Here is a 27287-nt window from a genome sequence, read left to right on the forward strand (position 1 = left end):
AATCAATTTATTTACCGAACTAGTTCAAATAACAATGACTATTTGAACAATTGTAAACTTCAAATTGTTATAACCTTTTGTTTTGTAATAAAATAATTATTTTTATTCATACAAGCTTATTCGAAATAAAATAATACTAATATAATAATATTATGAAAATTAATAGCTAAGAGAATTACAAAATAAATTTATTTGTCGAATCAGTTCCAATATTTAAGACTATATGAACAGTTATCTATTTCAAATCATTATGACTTTTTGTTTTGTCAGAAAATAAGTTTTTTTGAATTCAAAATAGCTTACTTGGAATAAAATAAAATGAATTTATTACTATTTCAAAAATAAATAAAAGATTTAAAAAATAATTCTAGTTACCTATCTAGTTCAAATAATTATGATTATTTGAACAATTATCTATTTCAAATCGTTATGACCTTTTGTTTTGTCATAAAACAAATGCTTTTGTTCATATAAGTTTGTTCGAAATAAAATAATACTAATCTATTAATATTTCAAATATTAATAAGAGATTTAAAAAATAAATCTATTTATCAAACTAGTTCAAATAGTTTTGACTATTGGAGCAATTATTTATTTTAAATCGTTATGACTTTTTGTTCTGTTATAAAATAATTGTTTCTATTCATACATGCTTATTTGGACTAAACTAATACTAATGTATTAATATTTTCAGCAGTTGATAAGTAAAATTTAAAAAATAAATATGTTTACTGAAATAGATCAAATAATCATGATTTTTTGAATAATTATCTATTTCAAATCGTTATGACCTTTTGTTTTATCATAAAAGAAATGTTTCAGTTCATATAAGCTTATTCGAAATAAAATAATACTAATTTATTAGTAATTCAAAAATTAATAATAAAGAAATTTGAAAAGATGAATCTGCTTACTGATAAAGTTTAAATAATTATGACTATTTGAACAATTATCTAGTTGAAATCGCTATACCCTTTTGTTTTGTCACAAAAGAATTTTACCTATTCATACAATCTTATTTCAAATAATATAAATCAAATTTATTAATATTAAGACAATTAAAAATGTAAAAGATTTAAAAAATAAATTTGTTTACCAAACAAGTTCAAATCGTTATGACTATTTGTGTAATTATTTATTTCAACTTGTTATGGCTTTTTATTTTATCATAAAACAATTATTTCTGTTCATACAAGTTTATTTAGATTAAAATAATATTAATTTATTAATATTTCAACAATTAATAAGTAAAAGATTTAAAAAAATAAATATGTTTGCCAAATAAATTCAAATAGTCATGACTATTTAAATAATTATCTATTTCAAATCATTATGACTTTTCCTTTTGTAATAAGACAATTGTTTTAGTTCATATAAGTTTATTTGAAGTAAAATAATACTAATTTATTAATATTCCAAAAATTAATGAGTAAGAGAACGAAAAAAAGAATCCATTTACCAAAAAAGTTTAAATAGTTATGACTATATGAACAATTATCTATTTTAAAACATTATGACCTTTCATTTTGCCACAAAATAATTGGTTTTGTTCATGCAAGCTTATTTTGAATAAAATAATTTAAATTTATTCATATTCCAAAAATTAATAAGAAAAAAATATTTTTTGAACACATTCAAATAGTTATGACTATTTGAACAATTATCTATTTTTTGTTTTGTCATAAATTAATTTTTTTTGCTCATAAAAACTTATTCGGAATAGAAATAATACTAATTTATTAAAATTCTAAAAATTAATAAGTAAAAGATTTAAAAAATAAATCTGTTTAATAGTTATGACTATTTGAATAATTATTTATTTCAAATTATTATGATATTTTGTTTTGTCATAAAACAATTGTTTCTATTCATACAAGTTTATTCAAAATAAAATAGTACTAATTTATTAATATTCTAAAAATTAATAAGTTACAGATTTAAAAAATAAATATGTTTGCTGAACAAATTCAAATAATCATGTCCATTTAAACTATTATCTATTTCAAATCATTATGGCATTCTGTTTTGTTGTAAAACTATTGTTTTAGTCATACAAAATTATTTAGAATCAAGTAATACTAATTTATTAATATTTCAAAAATTAAAAAGACATTCAAAACCTAAATCTGTTTACCAAACCAGTTTAAATAGTTATGACTATTTCAACAATTACCTATCTCAAATAGTATGATCTTTGTTTTGTCATAAAACAAATTGTTTCTGTTCATACAAGCTTATTCTGAATAAAATAATGCCAAACTAATAATATTCTAAAAATTAATAAGTAAGAGATTTAAAAAATAAATGTGCTTGTCGAACTAGTTATAATAGTTAAGACTATTAGAATAATTGTCTATTTCAAATCATTTTGACCTTTTGTTTTGTCATAAAATTTTTTTTTCAGTTCATACAAACTAATTTGAAATAAAATAATAAAATTTTATTAACATTCAAAAAATTAATAAGTAAGAAATTAAAAAAAATAAATCTATTTACTGAATAAGTTCAAATAGTTATGACTATTTGAACAATTATCTATTGAAAATTGTTATAAACTTTTGTTTTATCATAAAAAAGTTATTTTAGTTTAATAAAACTTATCCAAAATAAAATAATATTACTTTATTGATATTTCAAAAATTGAGAAGTTGTAGATTTAAAAAATAAATCAGTTTATCGAATAAGTTCAAATAATTATGGTCATTTGAACAATTATTTATTTCAAATCGTTATGAACTTTTTATTTTGTTATAAAATAATTGTTTTTCATCATACAAGTTTATTTGGAATAAAATAATATTAATTTATTAATATTTTAAAAAGTAATAAGTAGAAGAATTAAAAAATAAATATACTTGTCGATCAGTTTAAATAGTTATTACTATTTGAATAATTATATATTTCAAATCATAAAATAATTATTTATGTTCACACAAGCTTATTCAGAATAAAATAATACTTATCTAATAATATTATGAAAATCAATAACTAAGAGATTTAAAAAATAAATTTGTTTGTCGAACTAATTCAAATAGTTAAGGCTATATGAATAATTATCTATTTCAAATTGTTATAACCTTTTGTTTTGTCGTAAAACAAATATTTTTGTTCATATAAGTTTGTTTTGAATAAAATAACATTTATTTTTTAATATTTTGAAAATTGATAAGAGATTTAGAAGAATAAATCTATTTACCAAACTAATTCAAGTAGTTATAACAATTTTGAACAATTATTTATTTCAAATCATTATAACCATTTGTTTTGTCACAAACAATTGTTTCTATTGATATAGTCTTATTCAGAATAAAGTATGCTAATTTGTTGATATTCTAAAAATTAATAAATAATAGATTTAAAAAATGAATTTGTTGGCCTGACTAGTACAAATAGTTAAACAAATTTATTTTTTAAATCTCTTAGTTATTAATTGTCAAAATATTATTAGATTAGTATTATTTTATTTTGAATAAGCTTGTATGAATAGAAATAATTATTTTATGAGAAAACAAAAGGTTATAACAAATTAAAATATATAATTGTTCAAATAGGTATAATTATTTGAAGTGGTTCCATAAATAACATTATTTTTAAATCTCTTATAAAATTTTAAAATATTAATAAATTAGTTTTATTTTATTATGAATAAACTTGGATGAGTTGAAATAATTGTTTTATAACAAAACAAAAGGTCAAAACAATTTAAAATAATAGATAATTATTCATATAGTCTTAACTATTTGAATTAGTTTGACAAATAATTTTTTTTTTTAAATCTCTTAGTTATGAATTTTTAGAATATTATTAATTTAGTATTATTTTATTCCAAATAAATTTATATGAATAGAAATAATTATTTTATGACAGAACAAAAGGTTGTAATAATTTGAAATAGATAATTATTCAAATAGTCATAACTATTTGAACTTATTCAGTAAATAGATTTATTTTTTGAATCTCATACTAATTCTTGAAATATTAATAAATTAGTATTATTTTATTTCAAATAAACTTGTATGTTCAAAAATTATTGTTTTATGACAAAAATGAAAAGTACTAACAATTTTATTTCAAATAAGCTTGTATGTTGAAAAACAATTGTTTTATGACAAAATGAAAGGTAATAACGATTAGAAATAGATAATTATTTAAATATCCATAATTATTTAAATTGATTTAGTAAACTGATTTATTTTTTAAATTTCTTATTATTTTTTAAAATAATAATAAACTAGTATTATTTTATTTTGGATAAACTTTTGTGAACTAAAACAATTGTTTTATGACAAAACAAAAGTTCATATCGATTTTAAATAGGTAATTATTTAAATAGTTATAGTTATTTGAACTTGTTCAGTAAACAGATTTATTTTTTCAAATCTCTTGCTTATTAATTTTTTGAAAGTTAATAAATTAGTATTATTTTCTTTCGAATAAGCTTGTTTGAACTAAAACAATTATTTTATGACTAAACAAAAGGTCAAAATGATTTGAAATAGATAATTATTCTAATAATCTTAACTATTTGAATTGATTCAACAAACACATTTATTTTTTAAATTATTTATTAATTTTGAAAATATTATTAAATTAGTATTATTTTTATTTGAATTAACTTGTATGATCAGAAACAATTGTTTTATGACAAAATAAAGATCATAATGATTTGAGATTGATATTTGTCCAAATAGTTGTAACTGTTAGAATTACTTTAGAAAATAGCTTTAGTTTTTAAATCGCTTGTTTAATAATTTTTAAAATATTAATAAAATAGTATTATTTTATTTCGAATACATTTATTAATTGAAACAATTGTTTTATCACAAGACAAAAAGTTAAAACAATTTTAAATAGATAATTGTTTAAATAGTCATATCTAATTAAAATTATTCAGTAAATAGATTTATTTTTTTAAATCTCTTGCTTATTAATTTTTCGAATATTAATACATTAGTATTATTTTATTCCGAATAAGTTTGTATGAACTAAAATAATAGTTTTATGACTAAACAAAAGGTTAGAACGATTTGAAATAGATAATTGTTCAAATAGTCTAACTATTTAAACTAGTTCGACAAACATATTTATTTTTTAAATCTCTTACTTATTAATTTTTAGAATATTATTAAATTAGTATCATTTTAAAATAATAAGCTTATGTGAAAAGAAACAATTGTTGTATGACAAAATAAAGATCATTACGATTTGAGATAGATAATTGTTCAAATAGTTCCGTAAATAGATTTAGTTTTTAAATCTCTTATTAATTTTTAAAATATTAATGAATTTGTTTTATTTTATTTTGAATAATTTTATAGGAACTGAAACAATTGTTTTACCACAAAACAAATGGTCATAATAATTTAAAATAAATAATTGTTCAAATGGACATAACTATTTGAACTTGTTCGATAAACAAATATATTTTTTAAATCTCCTACCTATTAACTTGCAAAATATTAATAAAGTAGTATTATTTTATTCTGAATAAACTTGTATGAATAGAAACAATTATTTTATGACAAAACAAAAGATCCTAACTATTTGAAATAAAAATTGCTCAAACAGTCATAACAATTTGAGCTTACTCAGTAAACAGATTCATTTTATAAATCTTTTACTTATTAATTTTTGAAATATTAATAAACTAGTATTATTTTATTTCAAATAAGCTTGTATGGACAGAAACAATTTGTTTATCACAACACAAAAGGTCATAACTATTTGAAATAAATAGCAAATATTCAAATGAGAACTTTGAAGGCCGAAAGGGGAAAGGTTCCATGTAAACAACACTTGAACATGGATTAGTCGATTCTAAGAGATAGGGGGAGTTAGTCCAACAACGCATCTAGTGCGAGCTTTGAAAGGGAATCGGGTTAAAATTCTTAAGCCAGAACGTGGAGGCTAATGGCAACGGTAGGGAGTTTGGAGTCGTCGGCAGGGGCCTCGGGAAAAGTTATCTTTTTGGTTTAACTGCCTACCCACCCTAGAAATGGCTCAGCTGGAGGTAGGGTCTAGTGGTCGAAAGAGCACCACACATCATGTGGTGTCTGGTGTGCCCTCAATGGCCCTTGAAAATCTAAAGGATCATGCTATCTGTGCCCGATTATACTCATAACCGCATTAGGTTTCCAAGGTGAATAGCCTCTGGCCGATGGAACAATGTAGGCAAGGGAAATTGACAAAATGGATCTATAACCTAGAGAAAATGATTGGCTCTAAGGGCTAGGCATTAGGCTTTCAGTGTCAAACCTATCAGCTACTGGAGCACTACTCAAGTTGCTTCCATGGTGAGAGTAGGTCACTACATGCTGACCAAGGGACGAACTAGGAAAGGCTCCCTCAAGAGCTTTTCTCGAGTGATGAATAGTTGACTCATAACTAATATAGACAAGGGGAATCTGATTGTTTAATTAAAACAAAAGCATTGTGATGGTCGTTACGGATGTTCACACAATGTGATTTCTACCCAGTGCTTTGAGTGTCAATGTGAAGAAATTCAACCAAGCATGGGTAAATGGTGGAAGTAACTATGACTCTCTTAAGGTAGCCAAATGCCTTGTCATCTAATTAGTGATGCACATTAATGGATTAATGAGATTCACATTGTCTTTGTCTACCATCTAGCGAAACCACAACCAAGGGAACGAGCTTAGTAGAATCAACAGAGAGAGAAGACCTTATTAAGTTGACTTTAGTCTAACTTTGTGAAAAGACTTGAGAGGTGTAAGATAAGTGGGAGGCCTCAAATGAAATTGAAATACCACTACTTTCAACATTATTTTACTTATTCTATGAATCGAAAGTGGGGCACGACCTTTTTTTTTAGACCCAAAGCCGACCTCAGTTAGTCAATCTAAGTAAAAAACATTGTTAGGTGAGGAGTTTGGCTGGGAAGGCAAATTTGTTAAAAGATAATACAGGTGTCCTAAGATGAGCGCAATAAGAACATAAAACATATGTGGAACAAAAGGGTAAAAGCTCATTTGATTTTGATTTCCAGTATGAATATGAATTATGAAAGCATGGCCTATCAATCCTTTATACCTTTGGAATTTAAAGCTAGGGGTGTTAAAAAAGTTACCATAGGGATAACTGGCTAGTGGTAGCTAAGCATGCATAGCAAGATTGCTTTTTGATCCTTCGATGCCAACTTTTCCTATCATTGAGAAGCTGAATTCACCAAGTGTTGGATTGTTCACCCACTAATAGAGAACATTAGCTGGGCTTAGACCATCGTGAGATAGGTTAGTTTTACCTTATTGATGGCAGTGTCACAATAGTAATTCAACCTAGTAGAGAGGAACTATTGATTCACACAATCCGTCATCGTGTTTGGTTCGAAGGTCAATGGTGCAAAGGTACCATACGTTAGATTTTCACTGAACACTTCTAAGTTAGAATCTAGGCTAGAAGTGACGCTTGCGCTTGTCACCCGATTGTCAACCCACAGTAAAAGCCTATGGCCCTAAAAGGTACATGTTGTAGGTGCAGCCTCTAAGGTGAACAAATTATGCAGGCCTCCTTATAGTTTAATTCCCATAAAATGGTAGGTAGAATCCTTTGCAAATGACTTAATTATGTGATGGAGTACTGTAAATGGTAGAGTGGCCTTGCTACCCTCTGCCATGATCCACTAAGATTTAGCTCTTTTTTGCTTCGATTCATCCCTTCGCCTCACACCCATTGAAGTCTATTCATTTTATTTTTTTACACCGTACCTCTTTAGGGTGGGGGATGAATGGTGTTCTCCATTACAATCGATTGGGCTGGTGGATAACATCCCTGCCTCAAACATCCAAGTAAATGACAACCAAATGCCTTTGGTATTTGTTATAGGAACATGCTCACCCTTAGTATGGCTAGCCCTTGGATCAGTTCTGCCTGCACACCATTGACAACACTTGGCCCTTGGTTCGTGTGGGCAATCGCATCCAACACTATTGGCAGATGTTGGCCTATTGTTTCCTCGAATACCATCAGCAAATGCTAGCCCCTTAGTTTAGAACGCTACCTCGGACACCATCGCTAGATGCTAGCACTTATAAAAAATTGTTAACCTACAAAACTCAAGTGCTTAGCATAATTCTAGCTTGTCAAAGATTGTGCTATAGTATTAGGCATTCTAGAAGCCCATAAATCATATCTTCTTAGGACTATGTTTAGGCAATCCCGCACATGGGTTTGATCATACGCTCGCACCTTGATCATTAGTGCCTACACCTGGGTCTGACTATGTGACCGCACATTGCTCACAAGCGAATGCACCTAGACCTAGCTCAATTTTACTAAACCTAAAAACCTTGCTTGTGTCTCTGAAATCTTGATTACTACCCATACCACTATTTTAGGCTAGTTCCTTATGACTTAGGACTCTAGTAAGCCTTATGGCTTGGTTTGCTTGGTAGTCGAACCTTATCATACTAGAATTGAGACTGTTCTTCAACTTAGAGAGAACCCTTAGGTTTTGACCAGCTTGCGGACCATGACACATGCACATGCCTTAATTCATCTATGTGCTCACTAGCGCCTACACTTGAGCCTAGCTCATTTCTATAAAACTTAAACACTATGCTTGAGCCTCTAAAGTTTTGATCACTGCCTATACCATTATTCTAGGCTAGTGCCTCACAACCTAGGCCTCTAGTAGGCCTTAAGGCTTGGTTCTCTTGGTAATCAGACCCTTTCTTATTAGAACTGGAACTGCTCATCGACTCAGAAAGAACCTTTGGGCTTGGACCAACTTTGAGACCATGACACATGCACTTGTCTCGACCACCATTAAGACATGTTAGCCTTTAGTCTTTGCCCATGCTTTGACCTTTATTGACACATGCTAGCCTTTTGTATAAGTAGTTCCCTTAAACACCATTGGCATATGTTGGGCCACACACTAAGCATGGTATCATGGGCCTAGACCACATACCATGCACATTACTATCAAGCAGTTGGTGGGTTCAAGCACATCTTCACATTTTTGCCATACGAATGCCATTTTAATGTCTTGTCAATTTATCTAAGTGCTCACCAGTACCTGCACATAGGGCTGGCTCAATTTCATGGAACTCGAACACTATGCTTGAGCCTTTGGAGTCTTGATCACTACCCATACCACTATTCTTCTCTAGTGCCCCACAACCTGGGCCTCCAGTAGGTCTCAAGGCCTAGTCCCCCTAGTAGTCATACCCATTTTCTGCTAGAATTAGAACCTTTCCTCAACTTAAAGAAAACCTTTAGGCTTAGACTAGCTTGTAAACCATGACACAAGTACATGTCTCGACCACTATCAGGATATGTTAGCCCTTGGTCTTGCCACATACTTCGATCACCAATAGCACATGTTGGCCCTTTGTGCGAGCAGTTCCCTTGAACACTATCGATACATGCTAGGCCATGCATCACACATGAGTATCTTGGGCCTGAGCCTCACACAATTCATACCATGATTGGTCGGTCGATGGGTTCCAGCACATCTTCACACTTCTGCCATGCCAATGCCATTTTTATGGCCTATAAACTCACATAAGCACTCACTAGTGTGCACTTAGGCCTAGCTCAATTTCGCCAAACCTGAACACCATGCTTAAGCCTCTAGAGTCTTGATCATTGCTTGTAGCACTAGTTTGGGCTAGTTCTTTATGACTTGGGCCTCTAGTAGGCTTCAAGGCCTGGTCACTCTCGTAATTGAACCCTTTCCTATTAGAGCTAGAATTGCTCATTGACTCAAAGAGAACCCTATGCCTGGGTCAACTTATGAATTGTGACACATGCATATGCCTTGACCACCATTAAAAAATGCTAGCCCTTGGCCTTCATGCATGCTTTAACCACCATTGGCACATGCTGGCCCTTTGTACAAGCGGTTTTCTTAGACACCAATGGCACATGCTGGGCCACACATTAAGCACAAGTATCTTAGGCTTAGGTCACATACTATGAGTACCACAATCGAGAACATCTTTATATTTTGCCCATGCTAATGCCATTTTCATGGCTTGTAAATTCATATAATCCTTACTAGCTTCTGTACCTTGGCTTGGCCCATTTCCACTAAACTTGAACATTGTGCTTGAGCCGTTGGAGTCTTGATCACTACCCTTACCACTATTCTAGGCTACTTCCCTATGACTTAAGCTTCTAGTATGCCTCAAGGCTTGTCCCATTGGCTATTAGATCTATCTTGCTAGAATTAGAATTGTTGCTCGACTAAAAAAAAGCCTCTAGGCCTGGACTAGCTTACAAACCATGGCCATACACATGCCTTGATCACTATTGGTACATGTTGGCCCTTGGTCTTAGCACATGCTTCGACCATCATTGGCACATACTGGCTCTTTCTGCGAGCAATTCCTTCAAACACCATCAGCACATGCTAGGCCATGCACCAAGTACAGGTGTCCTAGGCCATAGCCATGCACCATGTGCACCATAACCAAGCAGTAGGTGGGTTCAAGTGTCATGGTTCATAAGCTAGTACAAGCCAAAGGGTTCTCTTTAAGTTAAGTAGCAGTTCAAGTTCTAGCAAGATAGAGTTTGACATCCAAGGGGACCAAGCCCTAAGGTTCACTAGATGTCTAAGTCATAGGGAACTAGCCTAAAATAATGGGGCAGGTAGTGATAAAGACTCTAGAGGCCTAGGGAAGGTGTTCAGGTTTGGCAGGATTAAGCTAGGCCCAGGGGTAGGCATTGGTGAGCATTGCACGAGCATCCAATCAAACCCAAGTGAAAGCATTGATGGTCAAAGAGTAGGTACATGATCAAGCCTAAGTGTGGGCACACCTAAACACAATTCGAGGAGGATCAATTTTTAGGGCTTTTAGAAAGCTCGATAATTAGCATGATTTCAGCAAGTCAAAGATTATGTAGCAATACCAATCCCTTAGAATCAAGAATTGTATCTTATCTCTAAAAATCATAAGATTCAAGCCAGTGTAATCCCTAGAGTTTAGAAATGTATCTTAACACAATTGTAAAGGGGACTCAGTTATAAATAGAGAGATTCTCACCCTCATCGTACACACACTAGAACCATTAAGTAATAACATCCTTACTTTTGCCTTAAACTTTGTTTTATTCTTTTGTTAGCCTTTCTGCAAGCACTTGTTGTGGCCTTTCATTTCGTAACATACTAGGTGGCCAAGCCTTGTAGTCTAAAGTGTCCATGCACCGTTTCTTATGTTAGGCTAATTTGGGATGTGAAAGAGTCCATTCTTGTGTCCTGGAGTTATCCTAGCTTGAAGTTTGAGTCTCGACTAGTGACATAGGCACATCTTCATATTTTTGCCATGTAAATGCCATTTTTATGGCTTGTAAATTCATAAAATGCTAACCAACACCTGTACCTAGGCTTGGCTCAATTTTGCCAAACCTGAACATCAGGCCTAATCCTCTAGAGTCTTGATCACTACCTATAAATTCATAAAATGCTAACCAACACTCACACACACCCCTAGGCCTAGCTCAATTCTGTCCAACCCAAACACCAGGCCTAAGCCTTTAGAGTCTTGATCACTACCTATTCCATTGTTCTAGGCTAGTTCCCCATGACCTAGACCTCTAGTACACCTCAAGGCTTGGTCCCCCTAACTTTCAGACCTTGTCCTACTAGAACTTGAATTGTTTCTCTACAAGAAAAAAACTCTTAGGCTTGGACCAGCTTACAGACTATGACATATACACATGCCTCAACTATCATTGAGACATGTTGGCCCTTAGTCTTGGCACATGCTTTGATTACCATCAACACATGCTGGCCCTTAGTGCAGGTAGTTCCCTCAAATATTATTGGCACATACTGGGCTATGCATCATGTAGACCATGATTGGGTAATAGTTGGGTTCAAGAACATCTTCATATTTTTGCCATGCCAATATGATTTTTATGGCTTGTAATTTCATATAATAGTCTCTTATGCCTTCATGTGAAGTTTCATGGCAAGATGACTCAATTTATATTTTTCATGAATTTTAAAATTTTCATGGTTTGGGATTTTTTAAAATTCTTTTAAAAAGAGTTTTGGCCCTAAATTTAGTATACGCGATCCTTGTATTTTTGTAGGCATCTAAAAAAATTCAGCTAAGAACTCAAAGTGCAGAAGATCTTATGGCCATTCAAAAAAAGCATCTTCATTTTAGACACTTGAATGGCTATTGGTTATAAACTTGTAAAAGCTCTTATGCTTTTTTAAGGGGTTGTTAGTTGTTGAGGTTCCTTAGGGGATAAGGGGCCAATATAAGGGCTAAGGACTAGCACCTATTATACATCATGTGCACACACCCTCTGGCCCCCTTCCCCAATCATTGGAACCCTTAATGCCATTGACTAGGTTCTCCAACAATCTTTCGATGATGGTGCCCTAGGTAAAAAATACGACAGCAATACATGCCCGAGCCTAGCATATGATCAGGGCCCAGAATCAAACTTTAGCCAAGGCTTTGACCATTATCAACATAAGCTGGCACATGGTGCAAGCATATACCTTGACCATCATCAACATAAGCTGGCCTTTGGTAAGGGCACCTACCTCGACCACCACTGGCACTAGTTGGCTTTGGTATGGGCAATTGCCTTGACCACCATTGGTACATATTGGCCCTTGGTGAAGGCACATGCCTCGATCAGTATCAGTAGAAAATGACTTTTAGTATAGGTAGTTACCTCAAACACCATCGGCATATGCTGGCCTTTGCTACGGGCACTTGTCTCGAACAATATCAGCATATGTTGGGCCTTGGTAAGGGCATATACCTTAACCACCATCAACACCAACAAACCCTCATGCAAGATATGCCTGTTTGAAAGAAGTTCCCCATTATAGACACTTTAATGTCTACTGCTAACATATCTATAAAATCTATCATGCCTTTTAGGGGTGGTTGTCTAGTCTTATTTTTTCCCTCATGAGAGAGTAGGTGTGCATGATAGATTTGTTGTTGCAAACATCCATGGCAATGTTCCTAGAGTAAAATCCAGGCCATGCATGCCTTCTAGTCATGTTGTCAAGCAACTGGTTGCTTTGGTGACCTATAAGAGTTTATGGCCTTGACTGGTTAGTGTGCATATGGAAAAAGGGCGCAGTTGTGCCAAGCTCAAGCCCATGCCTACGATTGATGTTGCCCTAAACCCTAGACTAAGTCCCTAAATTGGGTACCAACTTCTTAAAGTGGTGTAAGTAGAAGCTACAGTCACTAGCTTAGTCTAGCCAAGTCTTTTGAGCATTTGGCAGTCCCGTGGTCCCTTATAAAAATGCCTTGGATTGGCCAAGCCCGTACATGTAGCCCATGCTACCAAAGACCCTATGAACAAGTCCCTAAATCAAGCAACATCCCCCTAGAGTGGTGGCTACAGAGGTTTTGTGTGCAATCTCGACTAGAACAAGCATTGGTGGTGTCATGCCATTGTTGCCTATTGGATGGTAAGGGTAGTCTTATGGCCTTTGCTTGTGTTTTTCCCATGCCAAGTGGTTGTGGCATGGACTCGTACATCATTTCCTTCTCTCAGTCATTGAGTAATTGATTGGGTGGGTTGTGGACTAGTGTGCATGGATGCTACCACTTGTATGTAATAGGCATATGAGTGATGTTATGATTATGCATGTTGGTAGGCTCCATACTCAATGAATCAAATTGTCAACCCATCATCCTCTTCAATCTCCCCTTATGTGGTCATCATACCTTAGGGGTATAATCAGGATCCTATGCTACATACCTAAATTGATGGTAGTTGGATGTCTTGTAATCCATCATTTTTCTTGTATCCTTAAAGGCTATGGGTCAAACCTTAATCATGTGTTGTGTCCTAAGTGTACCACTTAAACCTTCATAGCCACATTGGTGCACTAGTGTTTGATCGTGCTATTGGATGTGGAATGTTTTGTGGGTGCAGGCTCTTGACCTTTGCACATCTATTGCTATACATTTTACGAGCTTGCACATATGATGCTTGTGCTTCATATTGGCTATCTCTATCACTTAGTCAGTGCATTGAGGCCCATGCGATGCCAACATCTTGAAGGAATGCTACTTGGTTGATCCTGCCAAGTAGTCATATGCTTGTCTCGAAGATTAAGCCATGCTTATGTAAGTTTGAACAAATTTAGATAGTGAAACTATGAATGGCTTATTAAATCAATTATAGGTTATTTGATGGTATCTATTACTCGAATAACTGTAGTAATTCTAGAGCTAATATATGCAACAAACCCCAACTTTTGGAAGGGATGCATTTATTAGATAAAAGGTTTACATAGGCTTTGCCCATTACTCTAATGATTCATGTTAACTCGATAGATCACAAAGCCTATGTGACAGAGATGCATCATTTAAATTTTTACCTTATCAACTTTTGATAGTAAGATAATGGCCTACTATGGTGGTGATGGGTGATGGAGAATTAGGGTTCAATTCTAAAGAAGGAGCCTAAAAAATGTCTACCACTTCCAAGGAAGATAGTAGGTGCATAAATTACACAATCCTAACATAAGAAGGTAGTGAAAATAAATAACAATACCAAGCTTTATGATTCTGGTAATTAGAATAAGTACAATTTAAATCCCTTAATGGAGATTCATTGAAAGGTAAGTCTAATGCTAGCAGCTGCAACAATTCCAGCTCTAATAGCATATATTTAAGTTGTTACAGTTAAAAACCTTATAGTTGAAACTAGGATTGGGTCATTCGATCCACCTCATAGTGAGCACCAAGCTACTTTTCCCTACTACTAGTCAGGCACTCCTAGCCTTAATTGGCCAAGTCGTTCCTCTAACATTGTTACTTTGAAGAAATTAGAGTTCTCAAAGTAGGTTTGTGCTTGTATACATTAGCATGGGATAACATCATAGCATTTCAGTCTTAATGTGTTGGCCTTTAAGATAATAGTAATGATTAACAGGGAAAAATTAGGGGCATTCAAATTTCATAGTTAGAGGTGATATTTTTGGATTTATCAAAGATGAACAACTGCAAAAGCATTTGCCAAGGATGTTTTCATTAATCAATAATGAAACTTAGGGCTTAAAGATGATCAAATACCATCCTAGTCTCAACCATAAATGATGTCGACCAATGATCAATGGATATTACTTTTAGAACTCCACTAGCACCTTATAAGAAATCAAAGTCTTTGGGTTTCGAGGGAGTATGGTCACAAGGTTGAAACTTCAAGGAATTGACAAAAAGGCATCACCAAGAGTAGAGCCTGTGGCTTAATTTAACTTAAGAAAGGAAAACTTACTAGTCTAGACATAGTAAGGATTGATAGATTGAAAACTCCTTTTTGATTCTATTGGTGGTGGTGCGTGATCGTTCTTAGTTGGTGAAGTGATTTATCTAGTTAACTCCATTAAAGAACAAGAACTTAGCTTACTAACTAGGTATGTGGAGGTGATCCTTCGTGGCTAGCTTCTTAGAGGGACTATGGCCACTTAGGCCAAAGAAGTTTGAGGCAATAATAGGTCTGTGTTGCCTTTAGATGCTCTTGGCCACACACTTGCTACATTAATGTATTCAAAGAGTCTATCGCCTTGGCTGACAGGCTTGGGTAATCTTTGAAATTTCATTATAATGAGGATAGATCATTGTAATTGTTGGTCTTTAATAAGGAATTCCTAGTAAGCTTAAGTCATCAACTCATGTTGAGTACATCCCTACCCTTTGTACACCACCCATTACTCCTACCAATTGAATAGTTTGATAAAGTGTTTGAATCATGGTGACATAGACAATTCACTACTTATGACATCATGGGAAGTCCATTGAACCTTATCATTTAAAGGAAGGAGAAGTCGTAACAAGGTTTCAGTAGGTGAACATATAGAAGGATCATTGTCCAAAGGATTATTGTCAAAACCCACTTAATGAATGATTCATGAACACGTTAATGAAACATCGAGAGGGTGAGGGTGCCTTCATGCCCTGAGCCCCTTTAGCCTCAGACAGGTGTAACATTTCATTCTACCTCTCGGAAGGGTGAAATGATTGGTATTGTAGCCTATGGCTGAATAACAAACCCATAGTGTGAATTGTGCCAAAGAACCAGAATGAAAAAGAATGCATGTGCCATCACCATCCTATTTGCGATGTGTGCACAGTCGACATTATGACTCATTTTGTCATGAAAAACCAAAAATGACTCTCAACAATGGATATTTTACATTGAAGAAGAATATAGTGAAATGCAATGCTTGGAATGAATTACAAAATCCCATGAACCATCGAGTCTTTGAATGCAAGTTATGCCCCAAGCCATTAGGCCGAGGGCACGCTTGCCTAGGTGTCATGCACTGTCGCCCCTTCTAAACCCTCACCCATTGAGCTATGGGTGAAGGGGTGGAAGATGACCTCTTGTGATCTTACCAATCATGGTTGGCCCAAAAGTGAGTCCCTGGCAACGATAGCACTATGACCATTAGTGGTAAAGCTCGTAATGTGCCTCATCTTTGATGACATGTACTTGTTGTCCACCTAGACCCTATTAGATCCCCTGCATCACTTGGTCGATGCTTGTATCATTACCTCAGGTCAGGCAAGATTACCCACTAAGTTTAAGCATATCAATAAGTGAAGGAAATGAAATTTACCAAGATTTCTCTAGTAGTGGCGAACAAACTGAGAATAGCCCAGCTTTAGAATTGGACACCTTCGGTATCCAAATTGTAGTATGGAAAAGCGTCTTCAATGGTACACTGGGCCTAAGTACCCTAAAAAGGGGTGCCAAGAGGGTGAGAGCCCTGTTGTGCTTGGACCTTTTCATAAAACTAAGCATTGTCTATGAGTTGGGTTGTTTGGGAATGTAGCCCTAATTAAGGGGTAAATTCTATCTAAGGCTAAATATGGGTGAGAGATCGATACCAAACAAGTACCATAAGGGAAAGATGAAAAGAACTTTGAAAAAAGAGTTAAAAAGTGCTTAAAATTATTGAAAGAGAAATAGATGGGGGTTGACAATGCAGCTTGATCAGCTGTGAAACGGTAAGAGCCAATTCACTGATCAGCTCAAGGCATGGATCGACATAGGTCCTGATGGTGGCCCAAGCCTAGGCTTTCAAAATGCCTATGAAGATGTTATCACCATGATCATGGAATGCAGCACACATCATCTCGGTGTGCCTCGACACCGACATGCTCTAGGCATTAGCCTATGGTTTCGCCATCTGACCCATTTTGAAACACAGACCAAGGAGTCTAACATGTATGCCAGTCAATGAGCTAAAAAACCCATAAGGTGCAAGGAAATTGATTGGCAGGATCTCTCACGGGTGCACCATCGACTGACCTTGAACTTTTTTGAAAAGGGTTCGAGTGTGAGCTACCTGTTAAGACCCAAAAAATGGTGAACTATGCCTAAACAAGGCAAAGCGAAATGAAACTCTAATGGAGGCCTATAGTGATAATGATGTACAAATCATTTGTATGACTTGGGTATAGGGGTGAAAGACTAATCGAACCATCTATAGCTGGTTCTCTCTAAAGTTTCCCTTAGGATAGTTAAAGCCCTTGGCATGTTCTATAAGGTAAAGCCAATAATTAGAGGCATTGGATTCACAATGCCCTCGATCTATTCTCAAACTTTAAATAGGCAAGATGGCATGCATCACTAGCTAAGCTTTCTCTTAATGAAGCAATAGACTGTGTGCCATTTGGATGGATGCTTCCCCACAAGTAGCCAAGGATAGTTTGATATCTAAATAGGTAACCAACAAGCCACAAATTAATCTCAAGAATATATAACGACATATTAGTTCATATTAGGAGCACGCCAAGGCAACCTTCGATGTTCCCATAAGAAAAAAAACTATTTTATTAATATCAAGAAAGTATAACAAGTACAAAAAGAGCACCGAGTCTTCCCACCATCGTCAGGGCTAGAGAGGCAACCCTAGATGGGTGGTCTAACATATACCTTAGTTAGTGAGGTAGCCCAATAATATGTCAATTGCTTAACCCCTTTAAAGAGATTAAGAGATTTTATACCGATGCTACTAAGAACCATTACAAAGTTTGAAATGGGGGCACTTTTTCCAAGCCAATAGATCTACCCTATTTTTTGGCAGTTTTACTTAGTCATGGCCCTATACATGGGTGGCTCATTGCATCCTATGCTTGGTTATGGCCCTATACAAGGTTGGCTCATGACATCCTCCCCCACCTATTTTGTCAATAACCTCATTGACTTGTTGGTGTAGAATTCTTCAATCTTTTGCTTGAATGCTTAGAGGACATGATCTTTCTCTCAACTAGTTTCTTCTAGTCCTAAGCTCTCCCACTTCACTAAATATTCATGAACTATTCTTCGAGATACTTAAGATACCTTGTCAACTAAAATCTCTTTAACTTGATGTTCTAATGGTGGCTTCATGGTAATGGCAACTTTACTTGATTCACCTCAACTTGTGTTTGTGGGGTTTGATGATAGGGTTTTAAGTTGTTCACATGGAACACTGGGTGCACCTTCATCTATTTTGGTTGGTCAATTTTATAAGAGGCATTCCCAACTTTGGAAAGGATCTTCATTAGACCCTTATACTTATGCTCCAACCTACAATCTTACCTTTTTAGGAACCTAGTTTGTTCGGGCACTAATTTGACAAGAACAAGATCACCAACTTTGAATTGCTGTGCCTTTCGGCCCTTATCTACCCATTTCTTCATGTGGTTTGATGCCTTCTCTAAGTCTGCTTGCATAATTTCTATGTTTTGTATTGATTTTTTGCTAATGTTGAAGGCTCGTGGATTCTTTCCTCGATATGGCTCAAGGGATGTATGTAGTGGTCTTCATAGTTGTTTAGTGACCACTTCAAATGGACTCTTATTTGTGGAAGAACACTTGTTGGAATTAAAACAAAGCTAAGCTACATCCAACAATGAAGGTTAATTCTTCTAATTAGCTTGAACAAAGTATCTTAAGTACTCTTCCAATAACCCATTAAATCATTTAGTTTGAACATCAGCTTGTAAGTGATAACTTGAAAAGATGTTGAGCTGAGATACCAAGATCTTGAAAAATTCTCTCAAGAATGACCTCGTGAATCTTGGATCCCTATCACTAATAATGTTTTAAGAAAGGCCCTAATACTTTATTACATGTTTAAATATTATTCAGGCCATATCTTCCATGATGCAATACTTTTAGGTGAGAATCAATGTAACATGTTAAGAGAAACAATCAATCACTACTAGAATTCACACAAGATCATCAACCTTAGGAAGGCCCAATATGAAGTTAAGGGAAAAACTTACCCAAGGTCTTATGGGCATAAGTAATGGTTTAAGTATGCCTGTCAATTTCTTCTTTTCAACTTTGTCCTATTGGCAAATGAGGCAAGTCTTCGTATAGTCCATCACATCTTGCCATATGTGAAACTAATAATAGCCTTATTTCAGTAAAGCCAAGTATGTTACCGACCAGGGTGACCCACCTATGGTGTATCATGGCATTCCTTAGCATCTATTTTAGACCTCCTACTTTTGGCACAAACAACCAAGGACCTTTTATTAATAAGACCCCATTTTTTTGCCAAAAGTACTTAGACTTGCCTTCTTCTACTAGCTCCAAAATGGCACTGGCCTGTGGGTCTTTCTTCAGATTATCTTCAATTAGCTTGTGAATATCTGTTGTGACTTTACTAGCTACCATCGAGGTAATTCTCATAAGGGTAGTCGTCTTTGCCTATCTATTCAATGCATCTACCACTTAATTGGTTATTCCAGTTATGTGCTCAAAACAAAATTCAAATTCGGCTAGAAACTCTACCATCTAGCTTGTTTAGCCATGAGCCTCAGTTGGGTGAGAAAATGACTAACCACTGCATTATCTATCTTAACTACGAATTGTGAACCTAACAAATAATGTTGCCATGCTTTCAAACAATGGATTACTACTAGAAGTTCTTTCTTTTGAGCCATATATCATTTTTTAGCTTCACTTAACTTTTGACTTTCAAATGCTATAGGGTGCCATTCTTGTAAAAGCACTCCCCCAATAGCAAAATTAGATACATTTGTTTGAACTTCAAAAGGCTTCCGAATGTAAAGGAGAGTTAAGATAAGGTCCTTCATCATGGCTTTTTTTAAGCCCTCAAAAACCTATTGACATTCACTTGTCCAACACCATTTATGCTCATTTTTCAATAGCTCTATGAGAGCCATGATTCTACTAGAGTATCCTTCCAAAAATCTCTTATAATAGTTGGCTAACCCTAAAAATTAGTGGAGTTTACCTAACATTCTTTGGTGTTGCCTAATCTTTGATAGCCCTAACTTTTTCCATGTCTATTCGAATGTGGCCTTGTTCAACATTATAGCTTAAGAAGTGAATTAATGTTTGAGCAAATGCACTTTTTTATCTTTTAACATACAATTGATGGTCTTGTAGTATTTGAAACACAAGATGTGGGTGCTCTTAGTGCTCTTCTAAGGTAGAACTATAGACCACTATGTCATCTAAATAGATGACCACAAACTTGTCGAGATAGTCATGGAACACTTGATTCATCAAGGTACAAAATATGGCAAGGGCATTCGTCAATCCAAAAAGCATAACAAGAAATTCAAATGCACCATACTGCATCACAGAAGTGGTTTTTGGCTCATCTCTTTTAGCAATTCTAACTTGATGATAGCCAAATCTCAAGTCCAATTTGGAGAAGCACTTGGCCTAGCTTAGTTGATCAAACAAATCTGCAATAAGAGGAATAGGATATTTGTTTCTCATAGTGACTTTTTTTAATGCCCTATAGTCCATACATAACCACAAACTCCCATTAATCCCATTTTTATAAATTGGAATAGCCACATAAGAAGGCTCCCTTCTCTTTACTCATTTTTTGAATTGTAATATTGAAATCATTTTCTTTTTACTCTTATGGAGGATTATGGCTAACACAACACATAAGCTTTCCCTCAAGAACAATAAACAACTAACAATAGGGATTAGGATTGCCTGAGCCAACATCATGAAGCCCAATCCTAGGACAACATCAAAGTCATCCATGAGGGAAATCATGAAGTCTACATTTCCATCCCATGGCCTCAACTCGGTCATCACACTCTTGGAGCTTCCACTGATCACAAAAGCTAATGGGTTAACCGCTTTCATTTACCCACAGTCTTTATTAACCTAGAGACCACACCTTTTTAGTTCCTCTAGTGTGATAAACGTATCAATTGCACCTATATCTACCATGGCTTTTATGGTTTTACCATTGAGTACTAGGTCCACATACATCAAACCTCTCATAGATTCTTTCTTTATCTTGTTTAGTTGGGTACAAAAGGCATTAAGGAACCATATTGAGCCCATCCATGATGGCTCCTATTTAACTTCTTTAATAGTTTTTACTATTTTGGAGGACTCTTGAAAGGAGGCTTTCAAAGCATTAAAGGCATTTTTACATGGGCATTTGGCCACCCGATGTGACCCCTTGCATAAGAAACAAGCTAGCAGTTACTTTATACTAAAATTCGATACATTGTTTGCCTTGGGTTGGGTATTGTCTCAACCAGAAGGCCTTTTATCTAATCCGTCATTGAAAGGTCTATCTACTTTGACCATCTTTCTACCATTCTCAAAGTTGGAGTTATTACCACCTGATAGAGGGTTCATTCATTTTGAGGGGGCATTGTTATAGTCATTAAGACGTTTGGTGGTAGCCATGGTTGTGCCCACATCTTGCACCTTTTATCCTTGTTATTCCATCCTAGCCCAAGGTTTGAGGCCCTCAAGGAATTAGAACATCTTGTATTTTTTAAACTTGTCTCTAATGTCCAACATCATGGTAGAAAAGCTCCTTACAAACTCTCACATTGTTCTTGTTTACACTAATTCTGGAAGCATCATTTGGGTCAGATATTCCACATTCTCAAGGAATAACTCATTTTTCAACTCTTGCTTAAGATTTGCCTAAGTTTTAATAGGGCATTCATTACTTACAAATTTTCAACACCACCATAGCTTGGCATCCCTGGCAAGGTATATTGAAGCCATTACAACCTTATCCTCCTCTGATTATGTGTGCATAGCTTAAAAGAATTGTTCTATGTGAAATAGGAAGTTCTCAAGCTCTTTGACATCTCTTGCCCTCACATTACATCGAGGCTCTGGCACTTTGGTCATTTTCCCTTTCTCCACGAGCTAAAACTTGACCTGGCCATAGCCATTTGTAGCATACTCACTTGGGCCTTAAGCTCCTCAAACTCTTTTTGGAGAACACTCAAGGCATCTTTGGTCTCCTCACCCAAGCTATGTAGAGTATTAGACAACTCCTACTAGGATATCTTGATTTTTTTCAGTGGATCATGAGTTACCATATAAGCTTTTAGGGCAGCCACCATGGCCTCAAGCTCCTCAATCCTTTGTTGATCATTAAATCCACCAGTCGTAGCCATTTTATCAATTCTCTAGCACTTCTCAATTATGCTCTAATACCACGTGTCATAAGCTAAGCTTTCTCTCAATGAAGCAATAGACTGTGTGTCACTTAGATGGATACTTCCATATAAGTCAGCCAAGGATAGTTTGATATATGAATAGGCAACCAACAAGCCACAAGTTAATCTTAAGAATACACAACAATATATCGATGCATAATAGGAGAACACCAAGGTAACCCCTGGTGTTTTCATAAGAAAAAAATATTTTATTAATATCAAGAATAGTACAATAAGTACAAAAAGAGCATTGGGTCTTCCCACCATCATCAAGTTTAGAGGGTAGCCCTAAATGGGTGGTTTAGCACATACCTTAGGTAGTGAGAGAGCCTAACAATACATTGACTACTCACCCCTTTAAAGAGCTTAAGAGATTTTACACTTATGCTACCATGAACCATTACAAAGTTTGAAATGGGGACACTTTTTCTTAGCCCATGAGATCTACCCTTCACCTTAGCACCTCTACTCAATCATGGCCTTATACATGGGTGGCTCATGACATCCTATGCCTGGTCATGGCCCTATACAACATTGGCTCATGATAGTATGGTTGCTTCGTTTAGCCGTGCCACAGAATTGAGAGCTCTAAGTAGGCCATTTTTAGTAAATAGAATTGGTGATACGAGATGAACTGGAAGCCAAGTTATGGTGCCTAATTGTGCTCTAACCTAAAACCCATAAGGGGTGTTGGTCGATTAAAATAGCATGATGGTGGTCATAGAAGTCAAAATCCATTAAGGAATGTGAAACAAGTCACCTACCAAATCAACTAACCCAAAAAATGGATGGCGCTTAAGCACGTGACCTATACCTAACTGTTGGGGCAAGGGCCAAGCCTCGATGATTTGGAAGACATAGCATTCGTCACAAAACCTAGGGTGTGAACCTAGGTGGAGTGACCATTGGTGCTGATCTTGGTGGTAGTAGCAAATATTCAAATGAAAACTTTGAAGGCCGAAGAGGGGAAAGGTTCCATGTGAATTGCACTTACACATGGGTTAGTCGATCCTAAGAGACAAGGGAAGCTCATCTAATAGCATGTCTAGCATGAGTTTTGAAAGGGATTTAGGTTAAAATTCCTTAATTAGGATGCAGTAGCTAACGACAACATTAGGGAGTTTGAAGAAGTCAATGGGGCCTTAAAAAAAGTTATCTTTTTTGTTTAATGGCCTGCCTACCCTGGAAATGGCTTAGCTGGAGGTAGGGTCCAACGACCAAAAGAGCACCACACATCTTATAGTGTCAAGTGTTCCCTTGGTGGCCCTTGAAAATCTAGAGGACCAAGTGCCATCCATGCCTAATCAAACTTATAACTGCATCAGGGCTCTAAGGTGAATAGCTTCTAGTCGATGGAGCAATATAGGCAAAAGAAGTCGCAAAATAGATCCATAACCTTGGGAAAAGGATTGGCTCTAAGGGTTGGGCACGAGGGTCCCAATCTCAAACCCATTAGCTATCGATACACTAGTTAATCTACTCCTATGGTGAGAGCAGGTTGCCATGCGCTGATCAAAGGGACTAGGAATTGCTCTCTCGAGGGCTTTCCCTAGGTAAGAGTAGTCAAATTAGAACTGGTATAGATAAAGGGAATCCAACTATTTAATTAAAACAAATCAATGCAATGGTTTTTGCATATGCTTACATAATGTGATTTCTACCTAGTGCTCTAAATGTCAAAGTGAAGAAATTCAAACAAGAATGGGTAAACGACAAGTGTAACTATGACCCCTTGAATGTAGCCAAATGCCTCTTTAATGTAGCCAAATGCCTCATCATCTAATTAATGTTTCACATTAATGGATTAATGAGATTCCCATTATCCTTATTTACTATCCATCAAAACCATAACCAAGGGAATAGGCTTGGAAGAATCAGTGGGGAAAGAAAACCTTGTTGAGCTTGACTATAGTCTGACTTTGGGAAATGACTTAAGAGGTGTAAGATAAATGGGAGGCCTCAAGTGAAATTGAAATACCACTACTTTTAATATTATTTTACTTATTCCATGAATTAGAAGTGAGGCATGACCCCTTCTTTTGGACCCAAGGCTGGCCTTGGTCAATCAATCTGGGCAAAAGACATTGTCAAGTAGGGATTTTGGCTGGGGTAGCACATCTGTTAAAAGATAACATAAGTGTCCAAAGATGAGCTCATTAAGAACAAAAATCTCACATGGAACAAAAGGGTTAAGGCTCATTTGATTCTAATTTCTAGTATAAAAATGAACCATGAAAGCGTGGATTATAGATCCTTTAAACCTTCAAAATTTGAAGCTAGAGGTGTCAGACAAGCTAGCATAGGGATAACTAGCTTGTGGCAGCTAAGCATTCATAGCAATGTTACTTTTTGATCCTTTGATGCTGGCTCTTCCTATCATTGTGAAGCAGAATTCACCAAGTGTTGGATTGTTCACCTACCACTAGGGAATGTGAGCTGGGTTTAGACTGTCATAAGGCAAGTTAATTTTACCCTACTAATGGAGCATCATGATAGTAATTCAACCTAGTATGAGAAGAACGGTTGATTTACACAATTGGTCATTGTGCTTGGTTGAAGAGATAGTGGCACAAAGCTACCATGCATTGGATTATTACTAAATGACTCTAAGTGAAAATCTAAGCTAGAAGTGACACACGTGCCCATCACTTAATTTTTGACCTGTCATAGGGGCACATGCTAGCCTTTTGTGTGAGCAGTTCCTTTAAACACCATCAACACATGTTGGGTTGCACACCATGCACCCCATGATCTGGTAGTAAATGGGTTCAAGCACATCTACTGTGCCAATGCCATTTTTATGGCTTTTAAATTCATATAAGCACTCACTAGCACTTGCACCTAGGCTTGGCTTAATTTTGTTAAACCTAAACAATGTGCCTAAGACTTTGGAGTCTTGATCACTACTCGTACCATCCTTTTAGGCTAGTTCCCCATGACCTGGGCCTCTAGTAGGCCTTAAGGTTTGGTCCCTTTGGCAGTTGGACCCTGTTTTACTAGAATGCTCCCTGACTTAGAGAAAACCCCTAAGCTTGGACCAACTAGCGAACTGTGACACATGCACATGCCTTGACCACTTTTGGGACATGTTGGCCCTTAGTCTTGGCACATGCTTTGACCACCATCGACATATGCTGGTCCTTTATGTGGTTAGTTCCCTTGAGCACCATTGGCACATGCCAAGCCGCACACCACGTGTAGGTATCTTAGGCTCAGGCTGCTTACCTTGCATACCATGATTGGAAAGTAGGAGGGTTATGGCACATTTTAAATTTTCTTCCATGCCAATGCCATTTTTATGGCTTGTGAATTCATCTAAGTGCTCACTAGCACCCATACCTGGGCTTAGCTTAATTCCACTAAACTTGAACACTGTGCCTAAGCCTTTAAAGTCTTTATCGCTACCTATACCATTGTTTTAGGCTAGTGCCTTATGACCTGGGCCTCCAATTGGCCTTAAGGCCTAGTCCCCCTGGCAATTAAACCCTTTTTCTGCTAGAATAGGAACTGTTCCTTCACCAGAGAAAACCTATGGGCTTGGACTAGCTTGCAAATTGTGACACAAGCACATGCCTCTATCACCATCAAGACATGTTGGCCCTTGGCCTCTATACATGCTTTAAGCACTATCAGCACATGCTAGCCCTTTGTGTGGGTAGTTTCCTCAAACACCATCAACACATGCTAGGCCACACACCACATGCGAGTATCCTGGCCCTAGGCTACGGACAATGCACATCATGATCAGGCCATAGGTGGTTTTAGCCCCATCTTCATATTTTTGCAAAGTGAATGCCATTTTTATGTTCTGTAAATTCACATAAGCGCTCAATAGGGCCTACACCTAGGCCTAGCTCAATTCTGTCGAACCTGAACATCGTGCTTAAACCTCTTGAGTTTTGATCACTGCCCGTACCACTATTCTAAGCTAATTCCCTATGGCTTGGGCCTCTAGTAGGCCTCAAGGCCTGGTCCAGTTGGTAATCAAACCATTTCCCACTAGAACTAATACTACTCCTTGACTTAGAGAGAACCCTTAAGCTTGGACCAGCTTATGGGTGACACATGTACATGCCTCGACCACTATTGGGACATGTTGAACCATGGTCTTCACACATGATTTGACCACCACCGGCACATGCTAGAATACGCACCAAGCATAGGTATCCTAGGCTCGAACCGTGCAGTATGCGCACCATGATCAAGCAGTAGGTAGGTTCAGGCACATATTCATATTTCTACTTTGCCAATGCCATTTTTATGGCTTGTAAATTCATATAATGCTCACCAGTGCCCACACCTAGGTTTGGCTCAATTCTACCAAACCTAAACATCGTGCCTGAGCCACTGAAGTCTTGATCATTTCCCATACCACTATTTTAGGCTAGTTCCCCATGACTTGGACCTCTAGTATGTCTCAAGGCATGGTCCCCTAAGCTATCAAATTGTGTCCCACTTGAATTGGAATAGCTTTTTGACTAAAAAAGAAGCTATGGCCCTAGACCAGTTTGTCAACCATAGAACATCACATACCTCAAATGCCATTGAAACATGTTGGCCCTTGGTCTTGGCACATGTTTCAACCACCATTGGCATATGCTAGGCTGTATACCAAGCACGAGTATCCTGGGCTTGGGCCATGCACTGTGCACACAATGATTGGGTAATAGGTGTGTTTAGGCACATCTTCATATTTTTGCCATGTTAATGTCATTTTTATGGCTTGTAAATTCATATAAGGCCTCACTAGTGCCAGTACCTAGGTCTGGCTCAATTCTGCCAAACCTGAAAACCATACCTAAGCCTTTGAAGTCTTGATCAATACTCATACCACTATTTTGGGCTAGTTCCCTATAGCTT

At 35.8% G+C, this 27287-nt stretch overlaps 4 pseudogenes; all 4 read left to right on the forward strand.

The window, feature by feature from the left end:
- Positions 1-5126: 5126 nt before the first annotated feature.
- LOC149516671 (25S ribosomal RNA) lies at positions 5127-7671 on the forward strand (annotated as a pseudogene).
- Positions 7672-14022: 6351 nt separating this feature from the next.
- Positions 14023-15827, forward strand: LOC149516672 (18S ribosomal RNA; annotated as a pseudogene).
- A 302-nt stretch (positions 15828-16129) lies between these two features.
- Positions 16130-16278, forward strand: LOC149516673 (5.8S ribosomal RNA; annotated as a pseudogene).
- A 232-nt stretch (positions 16279-16510) lies between these two features.
- Positions 16511-25216, forward strand: LOC149516674 (25S ribosomal RNA; annotated as a pseudogene).
- The last annotated feature ends 2071 nt before the right edge of the window (positions 25217-27287 follow it).

Source organism: Durio zibethinus, chromosome 9, assembly GCF_047325235.1.
Source record: "Durio zibethinus cultivar Kanyao isolate XHJ-2024 chromosome 9, ASM4732523v1, whole genome shotgun sequence".
Classification (NCBI taxonomy): Eukaryota; Viridiplantae; Streptophyta; class Magnoliopsida; order Malvales; family Malvaceae; genus Durio; species Durio zibethinus.